This window comes from Furipterus horrens, unplaced genomic scaffold, assembly GCF_987537825.1.
Source record: "Furipterus horrens unplaced genomic scaffold, mFurHor1.1.pri manual_scaffold_6, whole genome shotgun sequence".
Lineage (NCBI taxonomy): Eukaryota > Metazoa > Chordata > Mammalia > Chiroptera > Furipteridae > Furipterus > Furipterus horrens.
Genome location: NW_028327176.1, coordinates 121,402,422 through 121,420,633, shown reverse-complemented (window position 1 = coordinate 121,420,633; position 18,212 = coordinate 121,402,422). Strand labels below are relative to the sequence as shown.

The 18,212-nt window shown below is 39.7% G+C and overlaps 1 pseudogene; it reads right to left on the bottom strand.

The window, feature by feature from the left end:
- Positions 1–16,279: 16,279 nt before the first annotated feature.
- On the bottom strand, positions 16,280–17,370 carry LOC150007325 (ataxin-3-like; annotated as a pseudogene).
- Positions 17,371–18,212: the final 842 nt, after the last annotated feature.

Here is an 18,212-nt window from a genome sequence, read left to right as displayed (position 1 = left end):
AACAAAACCCCCCTCTTTTTATTGTTATACCAGATTCTATTTGACATAACAAAAATACTGTATGACCGTATGGAGATGGGTAATTCACATGTAATTGAACTTCTTCATGTCTACTTTGTTGTAGAACAGGGGAAAATACCACTGGGATTTGTTTTTTCCCCTTTGTAGGAGCCACCAATGACAAGATTATTGTCACTGATTATTCTCTATTTTGGGTGGTTATATAGTTGTCCCTTTTTTCATGGTACTATCTTACTGTTATTTCTGGCTGGTTTGGCTCAGTGGATTGAGCGTCGGCCTGCGAGCTAAGTGTCACTGGTTCGATCTTCCAGTCAGGGCACACCAGAGAAGGAAAACTCTGATTCCAAAAAACCTCCGCTGCCTTGCGGCATACCTCTTCAGGGGAAAGGCTAAGGGAGTAAACCCCGACAGAAAATCCGGAGCCGGAGTCCCTAAGGCGGTTTGACGTTGTAGTCAACACCGGCAACTCCTGCGGCGCACCTGAAGCCAAGCTGTATTGACTCCGTCTTTCCCTTGGACCCTTCAGCTGCGAAGAGAGGGGGGGGTCTGCTGCATGGGCAACAGCAGACCCTCCATATCACCCTGCCCAGGCTCTGTAGCTTCAGCTTCACTGGAGAGGACACTCCAGCATCATCGCAAGATGTCGATTCAACACGGGAGGAGACAGATACCGTGTCACTCCCGAGTCGGACTGCACAGCCATTCTCGGCGGTGCAGATAGACTCTTAAGAAGCTACACCATCGTCTCTAGAGACGGACGGCTGCCAACGATCTTACTGTTAGAGAAAGTCATCAAGAGGATATAACAGCTGGTTGTCCTGAAAGACAAACCTGGGCAATTAAAGGCACTGCACCCCTCCCCCGTTTTTAGAATCTATGGTCCACCCACCATTGCACACTAGGAGCTGTTTCAAGGATATAACTTTGAGAGAGTAAGTGGTTATTGAGAGATGGGTCTTGGGAAAGAGGCATCCATAAGGGAAATCCTGCATTGGCCATTGACATCTATGTGGGGAGGGGTGACCTATATGCTAAATGCTTGTGTACTGCCGCATAAGTACATAATGTCTGGAAGATACCAGCTGTTTGATGCGCTTGTTTGAGGAGCTTTGCATAGCACTCTGCGGTGAGGAAGGGAAGAGAATGGCTGCCGCTGTGGACTGGCCTCTCCTGTGGGCAGTTTGGCCAGCCACCTATGTCCAGCAAGAGGCTGAAGCTTGAGTTAGGAGTTGGAAGAACAGCTGAGGTTAGAAAAGGATGTGTGATTGTTTACTACTGTGCTAGCTTTGGTCTGGCAGACAAAGCGGGAGAACAGGATAATAACTTGGAGACTTTAACAGGCTGTTTTTACAAAGGTAGGAAGGTGCAAGCTGCCATAAATTACGGTTAGAGCATTGTGACAGCCTGCTTGGGATGTTAAGACGTGGAATCCCTGGGAAAGTAAAGAGAATGAGGAGGAAAATATGGTGATTGACAGTGAAAAGGACAAAAGTCCCTGAGCTGTCTGACCCCTAATAAAAAGGAAAGCAAAAGTCCAATCAGCTGGGCAGCTCCCAATTCAAGAAACATCCAAGATGAGAAAATATACTCCCACTGAGCTTATTGATATAGCTGCCAAGTTCTAGCACAAGGCCAGGGAAAATATCCAGGCATGGTCAGTGGAGCTATAGGATATAGGGGTTGGATGGGGAGTGTGTGACATTTCTTTAATTAGCAGGAGTCAAAGAAAATGAGCATCACCTTACACCCTGCAGGGCACTGGGGAGGGGAAGAGTCAGATTCAAGGCACTCATTGCCTTATATATTGGATTATTCTAGCCTGTTGGGAGGCTTGGTTTAATGAGGGAGATTTCCCTGGGCACACAGGACTCTGGAAATCTATAGAGGAGGTATAACAAATTCTTACGGAGTTGGGAATGAGACAGGCTATCTATGCCCCTGACTTTGAAGGCCCTGATCAGGCCATATTCACCACAGAAATAAAAATCAAAATACTCCAGCCCACTCCCAGCACCTGGTATGGGGTGCTGATAACCATGCTGAGTCCAGTTGTGGGACAAGACATTTTTGATGTTGGGCTAATCAGAAAGCCACCTTTGAGAAGGCAAAAATACTAATAAAGCAGGTTAAAGCTCTGGGCATCTCCCAAGCAGGGCTACCATTTGTGTTAGATGTGTCTGTGACTCTGGAAGGCATGGGTCAGGCACTATGGCAGAGACAACACTAGGAGAGATAAACCCAGCTCTGGAAGGGGGCAAAACCCCAATATACCAACATAAAGCAACAGCTCCTAGCTGTGTACACAGCACTCTTCTAGATTTAGCGTCTCACAAAGGGCAGCATATCATGGTAAGAACTTCTGTTTCTTTCAAGGAGTGGGTTGAGGATACTTTCCACCCACCCATCTCTGCCAAGACTCAAAATCCCACTTTGACTAAGTGGCATGCCTATCTGCAGCAGAGGGACACCTTGTCCACCTGACGACTGTCCCTAGAACTGTGCCTGCTCCCAGGCCCCATAGATAGTGGTGTGTGGAGTCTCCAAATGTCCCTGCCCCCATTCCTGTGGCCACACCTGCGGTCTATAGTTGGGAATGTGTGAAATTCCCACTGATGCCTGACACACAGATGGGTCTCATCAGAGCAACGCATCCACAGAGACTGCAGTTGCTATTCATCCCAACACTGACACCCTCTGGATGGAAACAGGAATGAACCTCAGTCGCCGGTGGCTGAATTCAGCGCCCTGGCTGTTAACTTTGCACTGAGAGTTGGGCTGTTCTGAAGGGATCAACCTTAAGTCTTGGACAGTGAGAAACCAAGGGATGGATGATCATGACTAAGCCCTTGTGGGGTCAGGATATGTGGAAAGACGTTTGGGTTCTTTCTCTTGCAAGTGCCTGAGGCAGTCTTCACTGTCTTCCACATCTGGGCTTGTAGATGCTGGTGCTGCCTGGCAACGAGGAAGCTGATGCCCTAGAACTGGTTTGAGCCCTAACAACTGACCCTCAGTAGATGGAGCAGATTGAGTGCAAAGAAAGAATGGCCACCACAATGCGTGAATGGGATGGCATATTGCCAAGGATATGCCAGATTGCCATTGAAATAAAGTGATTTGATTATTCAAGTTAAACAGGATGTCCTGTGTGTTCTAAATAATGCCCAAGGTAAACTGCCAAAGGAGTCTGGGGCCATAAACGGAAGTTCCCACCCAGTGAGGGATTGCAAATTGATTATGCTGGCCCTCTCCCTCTGAGTGACATTCTAAATACCCCTCGGTTTGTGTGTACACTGCCAATGCACCTGTTCTACCCCAGGCTTTTTCCTGTTGCCATGCAAACCAAGTTACCTTCTTTAGGGGGTTAGAGAAGCTGAGTAATGTGTACAGACAGCCTCATTGAACAGACAGTGATTGAGGGTCACATTTCAAAGGTCATGATATGCAAAACCGAACAAAAGAGTATGACATTAAATGGAGGTTCCATCGCCTCTATAACCCACAAGTAATAGGGTTGGCAGAAAGGAATAATGGAATATTAATGAAGCAGATTAAATTACTAACAGGTAAAACCACCTTGGCTGGGTAGATTTAAGTACTATTCCAGTCTTTAATGCATTTGAATGACCAACCAGTAGGAACTGTTGTCCTTTATTCCAGACCTGGGAACCCTGCTGACACATCTAATACTGTCAAGGTATGGAAATCGCAGGAAATAGCCATCGCCCCAGCTCTCATTGTGGATCGATGTGCTATGCTGCTGAGAACACCAAGTCCCATCATACTTGGGGAAGATGTTATCTACTGGAATTTGCAATGGGTTGTCCAACTGGGATGGATGAGTTACTTTGCACCCCTGGTTGGGTGGGGGGCACCACTCAATCTCCAATCAGATTCAGTTGTCCTGCCACAAGCTGGATCTTTTGAAATACACTATGCTTGGAATGGAACACATACCATTGAAATGGATAAAAGGTGGGAATTCTGGTATGGCATATCCCACCCCCACTCTGTCTGCTCACACTTGACAGTGCTCCTCCCCTTGCCAACATGTATGGTATGTTCCACGAGGTCATATTCCCAAAGCTGCAGCCACAATGTCATCTGAGCATCAGGTTACAAGTGCAATTATTTTATTTTATTTATTTTAGAGAGAGACAGAGAGAAAGGTGGGGAGAGAGAGACATCAATCTGTTGTTCCACTTATTCACGCATTCATTGCTTGCTTCTTGTATGTCCCCTGACTGGAGATCAAACGCACAACTTTGGTGTATGAGGACAGTGCTCTAATCAACTGAGCCAGCCTGCCAGGGCTACGAGTTTTTACCAAATATCTCTTCTTTGGACCTTAGATTTCTGCTGCTACTATAGTGTCCAGTCATGGAATAAACATCTTGTTTTGCATTGGTACAATTACTTGGCCACTGTCTTTGTCCCCTCCATTGACCTGGAGGACATATAGCATACATAGAAGCACCCAATAAGCCTTAAATGAAAGTCTGTCTTTATTGAACACTGAAGTGTCTCTATGAGAAAAGCTGTCTTCCAGACAGGATGGCCTTGGACTTTATTGCTGCCTTAGAAGGAAGCACCTGTGCCATTATCCAAACAGAATGTTGTATGTTCACTTGATGAGTCAGCTAATGCATCAGCTTTATTAACTTACATGAGAACACAAGTGAGCATCCTGAATGACCTGACCCCCAGCCTAGGAGACTTAATGGTTTGGATGATGTGGCTCTTGGTGGAAAAAAAATGTTAATTTGGGGAATTATTATTTCAATCTGTTTTCTATTGCATATGCCTGTATTGTTGCTGTGGTATTTGCCTCTAATGCAGCCAGACAGCTGCCTAAGGAGCCACCTCCATGCTAGTGAAACCTCAGGGCACATTGCAGGAGAGGGGGACATATGAGATTGCAGAAGCTGGTCACAGGGGATAGCATGTGGAAGGCCACTGGGAGACCATGACCACCCCTTGACCTGCAAGCTGGGCCTAAGCAATTTGAGGCTCCCCACCCCCTCCCCTGTCCTTGGAATGTACTTTCTGCCCATCATTTTCCCACTAGGAGTTGTTCCAAGAACAATGCCTGGACAGAGTAAGGGGTTATTGAAATCATTTGGGATGAATATGCAACTGAACCTAATTAAGGTTTCTATATAAACTTTTAAAATTCTGGTGGGAAGGTGCAAAGATCTATTCCTCTTGCTACACCAAAAATAAGCCTCATAAGTTCTCTTGCTTATTAAACCCGCCGCCACCCACCAATCTGAAGTGGTCTGCCTCTTCCTTGGGTCTCTCCTTGCCCTCCATGTATGGGGTCTGTTTCAAATTTCACCAGGGGGATTCTGGAGGTTTCAAACCAGCACCTATATTTATGAATCCAAGGCAATGTGAGCAATGTGAGTCATGAAGAATAGATAATTGGCTAGACTATAGGAAACATTCCATGTTCTTTTCTTTAAGATTCATAACTGAAAAACAAGACACAGAGGTTGTGCCCTGGCTGGGTAACTCAGTTGGTTGGAACATCGACCCATACACAAAAAGGTTGTGGGTTCATACTCGGTGAGGGCACATATCTAGGTTGCAGGTTTGATCCCAGGTCAGGGCATGATTGGGAGGCAACCAATCAATGTTTCTCTCTCACATCGATGTTTCTCTCTTTCTCCCCCTCCCTCCCTTTCTCTCCCTCTAAAATCAATAAATATATGAAAAATGAGATACAGAAGTTGCTCAAAGACTCATTGAGTTTAATGAAAAAAGCCTCTAGTGTTCAGGAAATGCCACAGTAAGAAAGGAGATTCTCTTTTATTCAATCCACTCCCTCAGGAGTTGACTTCTGACAGGATGGTTACACAATAGAATTTGTTATAAAATTAAAATTGAACTTGTTACAAATTGTTGAGAGAGATATTGGTGAAAATTGTTGTCAGTCTTTGGAGCTTTTGAATGTAGCTAAAGTTACCACAAATAGAAAGAACCAAGCACGTCAAATGAGAAATACCGTTAGTCAGAACATTTCCCATGGTTGTCAAATCAAAGCAGATGTGAGATATTTATCAGTTTAAATTTCTGCTGTTCAACTCCCTCAAAGCAAATGCCACTGAAACATGATGTATAAGTTTAATTTATTTGAATGGAGCTCAACTAACAAAAACAATTTACACATTTTTTCCTCTATGTACACTTTTTAACTTTATGTGTTCTTATAAATATGTACTTTTTTTTCTCAATCATGTAATTGATGCAAGTACATATTAAGTTAGATATTAAGGAAATTTCTAATAAAGCTATAAGATATTTTCTATGGGTATTTAATTTTTTAAAAAGATTTTATGTATTCATTTTTAGAGAGAGGGAAGAAGAGGGAGAAAGAGAGAGATAAATATCAATTGGTCGCCTCTCCTAAGAACCCCAATAAGGGACTGAACCCACAACCCAGGCATATGTCCTGACCAGGAATTGAAACAGAGACCTTTGCTTTGTGGGACAATGCCCAACTTACTGAGCCACATCAGTCAGGGCTCCATTGGTATTTTAAAGACAGGAAATAAAACAGACATGTAAGCTATTTTGTGCCTGGCATGCTGGCAAGTGCCCCCACTTAGGCATTTTTGCAAGTATTATTATCCCATTGTTCAGATGAGAAAAAGGTTTCAAAATATTGCCAAAGGTCATACAGTTAGAAGAGAGAGGTGTCCAATCTATGTCTTTCTTTTACACAATGATGTCCGTACTCTTTGCCAGTAGTAATAGGCATAATCTTGTCTATAAATCAGGATGTGGTTAAGAGTGCAAACCCTGCTTCACAGAGGCTTGGGTTTGAATCAGGGTGCTGATGCTTTCTAACTGTGATCTTATGAAATTTCTTAACTTCTCTGACTCCAAAATTCTGAAAACTTGGGCTTCATACCTACCTCTAGAAATGAGGAAAGGTTAATGCCAATATTTATGACATTTTTGACAGTATAAAAAAAAAAAATCAAGCCAGATCCCAGTCCTGTAAGAAGGCATTAGAGACCTCTCCAGGACTGATTTCAGCTCATGGAAGGGCTGTTTCAGTCTGCTTTCCAGCTGAAGCTTTCTTATGTTCTCTTCAGTTTTTATTGCATCATTTTAAGTTTTTACACGCATTTCTCCTGTCACCTTTTAATAGCTTATAGTCCTTATCTTTTCACTCTTATCAATGGAGTGACAGAGATAATTATAAATGTTCTCTCTCTCCTGGCTCTTGCCCATCAATAGCTCCAGTAAGTTGGTATTAATGTAGTAATTGGATTTCTTAGTGCTTTTTGGGGATCATGGTAAAGGCTCTTATACAGAGTTTTGGTAAGAACCTTTCGTTGGCAGCCGTCCGTCTCGAGAGACGATGGTGTAGCTTCTTAAGAGTCTATCTGCACCGCCGAGAATGGCTGTGCAGTCCGACTCGGGAGTGACACGGTATCTGTCTCCTCCCGTGTTGAATCGACATCTTGCGATGACGCTGGAGTGTCCTCTCCAGTGAAGCTGAAGCTACAGAGCCTGGGCAGGGTGATAAGGAGGGTCTGCTGTTGCCCATGCAGCAGACCCCCCCTCTCTTCGCAGCTGAAGGGTCCAAGGGAAGACGGAGTCAATACAGCTTGGCTTCAGGTGCGCCGCAGGAGTTGCCGGTGTTGACTACAACGTCAAACCGCCTTAGGGACTCCGGCTCCGGATTTTCTGTCGGGGTTTACTCCCTTAGCCTTTCCCCTGAAGAGGTATGCCGCAAGGCAGCGGAGGTTTTTTGGAGTCAGAGTTTTCCTTCTCTGATGTGCCCTGACTGGAAGATCGAACCAGCGACACTTAGCTCTCAGGCCGACGCTCAATCCACTGAGCCAAACCAGCCAGGGCTCGATGAAGGCAGTAAGCACAATATAATAATTCTAAGTTATAATTAGTGCTATAAAGGAAAAAAGCAAGTAACTGAGAGGGAGACCAACTTTAGATATGGGATTCAGGAAAGATGTATCTGAAATTTTAAGCTAAGACCTCAAGAAAGAAAGCTAGGCTGCCTATATTTCTAACCTTACATCCTGTCCTAACACTTGTTACTTCATTCATACCAAATGTGCTAGAATGGATTACTGCTACTTCACATCTCAATGCCTTTACGTATGACGTTCACTCCAGCATCAAGGCCCTCTCCACTTAAACTAGTAATGTTTACCTGTCCTGCATAATTCACAAGTGTCACCTGTTTCAGAAGACAGCTGAAATTCTTCATATTCTAAAATAGCACCCTCTATTATCTCGCATTTGCATAGTAATGTGATTTATATTCATTTATCTCCTACATTAGATGAGATGAATTCCTTGATATCAATGATTAGGTCTTATATAACTCTGTACCTTCAGATTTTATTACAATGCCTAGACCAGAGATGACACTTAATAAAAGTGTGCTGAATAAATTAGTTTGAATACATCTCAAAGCACTTTTAAAAATAAATGCTCATAGATAATCAACAAATCGCTCCACTCTTCCCTTAAAAGCCAGCTACATACAATCTACAAGAACTCTGATAGTCAATTCTACCTTTTGATAGCACTTATTTTCTGAACAAAGAAGAAATAGTGTGCCTATGTACGTGATGTATCACCCACAACAAAAGCAAAGAATAGAAAGGCAAACTCTTATATAAAGATGTTATACAAAGGATCCAAACATTCCAAGTGCCACCAAGTCAGCCAAGTGTTTCCTAAATCACTATCAGAGGAACAATGATGCACCATGAAATTTGCAACTGTGCTCCGGTATTCAGAAAAATAATTTAGTTTTTAGTAATAATTTTATGACAGAAGTGAAAAAGAAAAGGTGAAATCCTAGTCTTATTTCAACATCTCATGAAAAGGATAGCAGCAAGGTAATACGTAATACAATATTCTATCCTCCTTCTCTATATGTACGACCTGTCCTGCATGACAATAATTTAAGAAACGCTTAGCCAACCCAGCGACACTTCCAATGCCCGAATCCCTTTTATAACATCCCTATGAGTTTGCCTTCCAATTCTCCGCCCCTGTGGCAGGAGAGACACCACCTCCAGAGGCACATCAGCAAATCCTGCAAAATTATAATTCCTATCAATATAAAGAATTAGACAAAACTACCTTTCTTTAAAAGTTAAAAATAAATCAAGTTATTAATTTCCTGAAAGCAACATCAAAACTAAATAACATCAGGCAGAATTTCCCAAACTTTGTTTCAAAGAACACTAGCTCCTTAAGATGTTAATACTCTCACAAGAGTTGAAAACAGGTATTCAAACAAAAACCTGCACAGGTTTATGTCAACACTATTCACAACAAAGGTAGAAACAACCTAAATGTCCATCACTAAATAAATGAAGAAACAAAATGTGACATCTATACAATGGAGTATCATTCAGCTGCCTTAGTTCAGGCTGCCATAACAAAATAGTACATAATGGGTGGCTTAAACAATAGAAATTTGTTTTCTCACGGTTCTGAGGCAATAAAATCAAGACAAGGTGCCCTCTGGGTTGATGTGTGATGAGAGCGCTCTCCTTGGACTGTGGACAGCCACCTCACATGGCCTTTCCTTGGTGCATGCACTGAGAAAGATCTTCCTCTTCTTCTTCCTCTTATTCGACCTCCAATCCTATGGGCTTAGGACCCCAACCTTACAACCTCATTTAATCTTAACTATCTCCTAAAAGCTCTTATCTCCAAATAGAATCACATTGGGAGTTAGGGACTGAACACAGGGATTTTTAGGGGACACAATTCAGTCTATAGCATCAGCATTTAAAAGAAAAGTACTCATATATACTACATAAATGAACCTTGAAAACATGATGCTTAATGAAGGAAGCCAGACACAAAAAAACACATATTTCATGATTCCCTTTCTATAAAATATCTAGAATAGGAAAATACATAGAAACAGAAAACCAATTAGTGGTTGTCTGAGGCTAGGGTAAGTGGGAAATGGGTTTTCTTTTGGGGTGATGAAAAAGTTCTACAATTAGATAGTGGTGATGGTTACACACTGTAAATGTACTTAAAGGTACTGAACTGTACCTTTAAAATGGTTAAAATAATATTTTATGTATTATAACACACACAGAAAAGTTAACTATAGTTACATCATATGACTCAGTAATCAGACTACAACATATATATCAAGAAGAAATGAAAACATATGAGTATAACCACACAAAAACTTTTAAACCAATGTGCACAGCAGCATTACTGATTACAGTCAAATGATGGAAACAATTTAAATATCTATCAACTGATGAAAAGATAAATAAATGTGATACAGCCATACAATGTGGTATAAGAACCTTATACCACAGGAATTGAATGTTCCTCGCTTTGACTTAACCAGATGGAAGAATACGGTGAGAGGAAAATGAAAGGGATGAGTGAAACAAGAACATTCCGGGAACAGTTTTACTTATTTTTTTATTTTTTAAAATCTCTATCCGAATTTGTTAATGAGGATATTTCCACAATGTTTAAAGGTATTGGAATTATGTCTTTCTTAAGTAACATCATGTTCTTAGGGTTACGTTTTAAGAATAAAATACGAAGGGAAATCAGCCCACCTGGGGATTGGCGGTGCAGTGGTGGAAAAAGAAAGACTCTGGAGCCAGGAAACTGGGATGTGAATCTGGACGTGGCCACTTACTAGCTGCTTTGGAAAAGTAAAAACTTCTCTGAGCTTTACTTTTCTAATCTATAAATGGGTATAATATCTCTCTTGCATTATTGTGAGAGATGGAGATAATAACTTGATATATAGTATTTAACTTAAAATTTAGTGAAAAATTTTAAATGGGTAGAATTGGATTTTTCTGTATTTGATACATGGATGATTTCCATGTGGATGTTCTGTCATTTGTTATAATGAGTGTGATACCAGCAAGCTGTTAGAGAAAATGTGCCAAAAAAAAAAAATTTTCTCAAAACCACTCTTTATACTATGTAAATTATGGCAGATTGGAAATTCCTCCTCAGTCCTCAAGTTAATCATCTGTTTAGCAGAATTATCATTGCCCTGGCATATTTCTTAACAGAGATCTATCTCAGGTCTTAAGGAGTATCAGTGAAGCTAGTAACTATCTTTAGAACTGATGTAAAGATTAGATGTCATCATGTTAGTAAAGGCATATGTTCAACAAATAATAGATATTGTTGCTAGGGAAAATAGCTGATAAGTCCTATCAATTCATATAATGGTACCAGGGCGCTAATTATACTATCTAAACTGCATGCAGTCCAGTTGTTTACTATGGCTTTATCTTGGGTATTTTGAGAGATTCCTCAAATTAGTCTGGCCATTAAGTGGATTGATGACTGAACTATTCCTTGGACTTCTAACATACCCAATGTGAAAATGTTCTGATCTGCAGATGAATAAGATACATATCTAGAAAATCACTTCAACAAATGTAAAGCTTAATAGTCTATTTATGGACAAAATTGATGCCTCATTGCCATTTCCTCAACTGCTGAAAATATTCCACTCTTTCAGAATTGAATAAAAAATAATACATGTCAACCAGGAGTCAAAAACGCTTTGATGTATTGTGGCATGTGGCTGGGTGGGACACAGCAACTTCATATGGATATTGGTTGGGGCTTTGATTCTTGTGGGCAGACAGCCATCACCATTGAGTACTTTCTATGTGAAATCTAAAGTCTGTTCCTGGAACTTGTGGAAAGCGAGAAACTTCCTTAAAAATCTGGCCCATTAAATCTTTGTTCAGGAGTGCACTTAAAATGACTGGGCATTCATATACTAATTCTTCAGTGAAGTCTTATAAAAGAAATAATTAAAATTGAGTGTGTTACACTATCTGCTCAAAAAAAAGACTGGCCATCAATGAATCCTTCAGACAGATTTAGGAACAAAGGGGGAAACTGTGGATAAAGAAGAGGATTTTGTGGAAAGTAACTTCACAGGGTAAATTCCTAACTGGGTAGGCCATGGTTGGTATTCACATCCAAAGCATATAACTTTTTAGTGAAAGGTTCATCTTTACCTTAAGCAAACCCTGTCCATTGTTTCTGTGCATCTAGGTTAACGTACCTTTGAAATAACCACCCTCAAGAGAGCACAGAATTGTAACTATCCTATAATCCAATCCCAGACTTGCTTTCTCCTACCTCTATGTAATTTTCTCCCTTAATTTTGAATGCATAAAAGAAGCTGCAATAATGTTATTATATGGAGCATTTGAGATCTTTCTCCCTGGCTTATGAGGTCTGTCTGGAGAAAGTCCAACCATTGTTAATATAATGGGAATGGTTTGTGCGATGTGATTTATGCATAGAAAACAGAGCTACATAATAACAGATTTGGGATTGGAATTCAGGAATTTTTAACTAATAACCCAGGCTCTAAATTATTATGCTATAACCCGCAGTAAGTTAACATGATCCTCTAACAACCTATAAGCTAAATTCATTTTAAGTAACAATAAGGAGAACATTAGCATATACACATTACTTTAACCTAGACTATTGCTATTCACTTTTTAAAAAGCTATGATAACAGGTTGTGTGTTTTAAAGAACAGAATTTGTTTATAAGTGAGATTTAAATCTCTGAAGATAGAGTAGACAAGCACAGACAGGGGCTACAGATGTACCAGGAATCTGATAATAATGGTTTAAAAAAATCTCACTGGGCCCTGGCTGGTGTGGCTCAGTGGACCAAGAGCTGGCTGTGAACCAAAAGGTTGCTAGTTCCATTTCCAGTCAAGACACACGCCTGGGTTATAGGCCAGATCCCTAGTTGGGGGCATGTCAAAGGCAAACATGCATTGATGTTTCACTCCCTTTCTTTCTCCCTTCCTTCCCTCTCTCTAAAAATAAAATAAATAAAATATTACAAAACTAAATGTGTTAATAAAAATAATAAACAAATAAATCTCACTGTGAAATGAAATTATGTTGATGTCAAGAAAGATATGATGGGGAAAAGAAAGGTCAACATGGGAGTTAGTCAAGGCAAGGGGCAGTCCCTAGGAAAGCTGGGAAGCAAACCTGGTAGCACCTAGGTTATATTGGGGATTTACATGATTCACCTTCTATCATTACATCTGCAAAAAACAATTTGCCATTAGCCATGTTTATCAATCTCCAGCAAAATAGATACCGTTGGTTTGCTTTTGCTTTTGCTTACTTATTATCTTTTCTTTCTTCCAATTGTTTTTGGTTTCCTTCATTGCCTTCTCTTTCAGCTCCTATGACACATTAATGAAATCTCAGAAAAGCAACTTAATCTGAAAGTCAAATATATAAGGAAAAAATTGTTTTTGAAAAGCATAGCCCTCAGTCTCCTGGAAACTGGGGGTGATCTGAGATGGAGCCTCAGGTGCCAGATCCATCTTGAAAAGGTGAAGAACTTCTTTTTAGACTTTCTTCTAGCATGAGGCTGGTTCATTTCTGGGGATCTAAGAAAGTACCTCTAATATCCACCTCAAACCTGCTCCCGCTAGACTGAAATTTCAGCATCAGGTGATTCTCTCATAGCTCCTGTCAAATAGAGGGGCAGTCTTCCAGCATGTGAAAAAATGAAGCAAAGGAGAGACCCATGTCTGAAATGTTGTGTGAGGAGATCCAAGGATCTGCTCTCTAGAGAAATCACCATACCTGGTGAAAATTTATTAAAAAAGCCAACAATTTAAAAATTTTGGAAATTATTCTAAGGGCACACAATAAATGAAGAAACATTTATTCATGAAAAGTTACTATATCCTGGTGGTGAGAATAGCAACTGTCTGTGGCACCTGAGCCATGAGCTGCTCTTCCAATTCCCTACCCTTTCTCCCTCCCTCATTTTCTCCCCCTCTTACCCCCTCCTGAGTTTGATGGAAATTTAGGTGGGTGTGATCAACAGGGAGCTTTCTTCTCCCAGCTCCCACTCCAGGATATGGTACCTCCCTGAGAGGACTAGGCAACCAGCATTTCTCATTCCCTCTAGGTTTATTTTGCAGCATATAAATTCCAAGCAAATGAGATTGAGAAGAAAGGGTATCCCTTTCTCTTCTGAGGACCCACTCATAAAGTGGAGTTCTTACCCCAGGCACAGCAAGCTGAGCATACTGGGGCCCCAATTGCCTTTATCCCAGCTCTCCTGTAGGATGAAGGCTACATTCCAGGAAAGGCAAGCCATGGAGATTAAAGACTATCACCCCACTCAGGACCTAAGGAAAGAGTTCACTCTAAGATACATGGGCTGTCCCTGACCCAGGTCCCCAGGGCAGTGGCTCAGAGGTTTTGCCTCATTTGGAGGTGATGGGGAAGATGGGGGTGGAATGAAAGTAGGCCATAGGAAGAGAGAGCTCCTAAATTCTCCCTTAGGAATTCACTTTAAAGAAAAATAATGTGTAGGGGTGTTAGAGCCCAGGGATGCCTTTGGAAACAATTGAAATTTTGGTGGCATGCAAATTAAAAGAGGCTGCTCACTCCATTAGAACTACAAGCTAAATCCTAGGCCAGCTAGTTTACCGGAGAGAACCAGGGAGAGAGATAGCTAAGGAAACCTGCTCTGAGTTCAAAATCAACTTCAGAGGCTGGGCTCATAAATACCTCTGCAATGGAGGCCAAAATTTAATTAAATCAGACCATGAAGCAATTTATGCCCCAGGACACTGACAGAAACAGTAATTAGCTGGCAATTAGTGGAGTCTAACAGCTGGTGTGATATCAGTCAAAGCAGACAGGTTAACAGAGAGATCAGGGAAAGAAATTTTAAAAAGTCTGATAAAACAATGGTCATTTGAGGGTGACTGTGTGCACTCTTTGAGAAACTACATCAGAGATTTTATACAGGGGTGATAGATATCATTAAAATAGTCTAGCTAAACAAATAAATAACAATAATATATTACCTGAAAAGTACAATTTTAACAGGATATGGAAAGAAACAGGAAAGTGTGGTCCATAAACAGGAAAAAGCCAGCAAGTGAAACTGCCAGTGAGAGGCCCAGACGCATGCGAGGGTTAGAATCAACAAAAAGTTCAAAATAACCATTATAAATATGCTCCAAGAACAAAAGGAAATCATATGTTAAGAAGTAAATGAGGGGAGAAAATTGGAACTGTTGTAACAATATAATCAATAAAATACATTTAAAAAAAAAAGAAGTAAATGAAGATATGATGACAATGCCTCTTCAAATGAATAATATCAATTTTAAAAAATGTATGAAAGAAAACCAAATGCAAATTATGGACCTGAAAAGTATAATAAATAAAATGAAAACATTAATGGGATTTGACAGCAAATTTCAATTGCCAGAATAAATTAGTGAACTTGAAGGTAGATTGATAGAGATTATGCAATTCAAAGAACAGAGGAAAAGATCAATACAATGAACAGAGCCTCAGAGAAATATGAGACAACATTTAGTATATGAACATATGCCTAATGAAAATATCAGAGAGGAGAGAGAGAGAAAACATCAGAAGAAAATATTTGAAATAATAATGACTAAAATTTCCCCAATTTGATGAAAAGCATTAATCCACACATTCATGAAACTAAACAAACTCTAAGTATAAATGCAAAAACATTAATACCAAAATATTTTGTTGCCAAATGTTGAAAGTCACAGACAAAAAATAAAATTTGAGAGTAGCAAGAAAATATGACTCATTATATAGGAACTCCAATAAGATTAGTTGTTAATTTCATTAGAACTATTAATAGAGTCCAGATGGTAGTGGAATGACATATTCAAATTCCTGGAAGCAAAAAATTATATCAAACAAGAATCTTATATGCAACAAAACTTTTTAAAATATAAAGGTGAAATAAAATCATTTTGAGATAACAACTGAGAGAATTTATAGCTAGCAGACATACCTTACAAGAAATACTAAAAGAAGTTGGTCAAGGTAAAAGTAAGTTTTCCTAGACAGTAATTAAAATCCTCATAGAAAAACAAAAAGCATTGGCAACAGTAATTATATAATTATAAATAAAGTTACTAATTATATAATTATAATTATGTAACTATAAATTATTATTATTATTATTTTATTTTAAATTTCTTTAATTGCTGAATGCCTCTTTGGCTAGTATTTGAAGGATCATTATTTAGTCCTACAATTGACACATTTTTCCACTTTCTCATCTTTTTCTTTGCAAACCACCTAACAGTCTTATTTCCTCTGCTGAACACTGTTCTCTTTGACACATTACCAAAATGGACCCCATGCTTTAATCACACAGGATAATGTTGGAAAGTATGGATATTTTAGAGATTTTTTAAAGTTATTATTTTTCTTCTGTTATGAAATTATTTCTAACAGTTTCTAAAGACATGGTCACAGCTGCCTGAAGCATGTCTTCCTCACTCATAGCATCACCTAGATCACTGCCGAGTGCTCCTGGGCTCGTGGTTGGCGTTTCACATGGATGTGAAATTTGTCCTGGTGGGTGCTACTGCCGCCGCCGCTGCTGCTGCTGCTGCTGCTTTTCAAAGTAGGCTTCCCTTCTCTTCCGTAGCTCTTCTGAAGTAAGATGTGTACCTGATGTTTGTGGAATATCTTGAGACGTATTTCTGGAATTACCTTGCATACTGAGCTGAATAGCCCTGCGGAGATCCGCCTCTTCATCCTCCATGTCAATCTGCTGGCGACTGAGCACCAGCGCCCGCTGCAGGTCCTCCTCATCCTCATCTAGCGCTCCTGACCCGTCATTTGCCTCTGAGACTTCTTCCGGGTCTGTCTTCTGGACTCTCTGTTCTTTGAGTTGTGCTAGCTCTTCTCCAGTAAGTTTTGGTCGATGCATCTGTTGGACACTGATCATCTGCAGGAGTTGGTCAGCTTCACAGTCTGGCAGGTCACCCTTAACAACAAATATAGAATAACCTTCCTGTTGTAATTGTGCCAAGAAAAGTGTAAGGTATGTGTCTGATATTAATTCTGGACCCATCATGAGAGAGTTCAAGTTGAACCACTGTTTTCCTAATTTTCTAACTGTAAACCAGTGTTCTTTATAATTGCATATAAATGATCTTTCATTTATGGGATCGATCCCGAGCCTCTGATACTCTGGACTGTTGAACAGGATTAGTTCTAAACCCCAAACTTTCAAGGCATTGCTTATAACTTGAATAGAGAAAAAGCCACTATCATCCATATTTCCAGGAGGCTGCTGTCAAAATGTGCGATAGTCTTCACTAGTGACTCCTCCTTCTGCCATCCTCATCCTCTCTTCTTCATCTAGCTGATGTGCAATAGAAGACAGTTCCACGGGGCTAAAATATTCTCCTTGCAATAGAGTATTCAAGCAATGTTGAGCACATAGTGAGCCTTCTTGTTTCTCGTGGAAGATGGACTCCATGTTTATTTCTAAATTATACTTATATAATTATAAAAGTACAAAGAATTTAATTTATAATTACAAAATAGTACAAAGGAGAAGAAATCCATATTTCTTTTTCTCTTAACTGATTTAATAAGCAGTTGTATAATAAAACATGTATACTGTAATTGTAACTGTTCCTATATCATATAGAAATGTAACATCCCAAAGTTTGTAGGAGGAAGCAAAGCTGTATTGAAGTAAGAAAATTATATCAATTTTAACTTAAATTTATAAAAACAAATGAAGAAAACCAAAATGGTGAATAAAAAGACTGATATAACTAACTCTATAAATTGCTCTTCTGTCTTCTCTCAGCATCTTAAAAATACATAAAATTATATAAAGTAATAATTTATAGCAATGAATTGTCTTTTAGTTTGATATATATGGAGACGATGGAATAGAGCTCTAAAAGAAAATGTAGAAATTAAGCTATTATACATATGAAGTAGATTCTAAGTGAAGATGTATATGGTAAGCCCTAGGGCAAACATTAAGAAAATAATGCCAAAAATATGGTGAAAATAATAATTAAGGAAATTTAAATATTGCATTAGAAAATATACACTTAATACGAAAGAAAGCAGTAATGGGAGAATAAAGGGACAAAAAGGACATGAGACATACGGCAGACATAAATCCAATAATATCAAAATAACATTAAACGTGAATGAACAGAACAATATAATCAACTCAAAAATTGTCAGACTGGATACAAAAATCAAGGCCCAACTATATGCTATCTGTATGAGACACACTTTAGATTAAAAGACATCAGAAGAAAAACAAAAACAAAACACTACAGCACTTGCCATGTG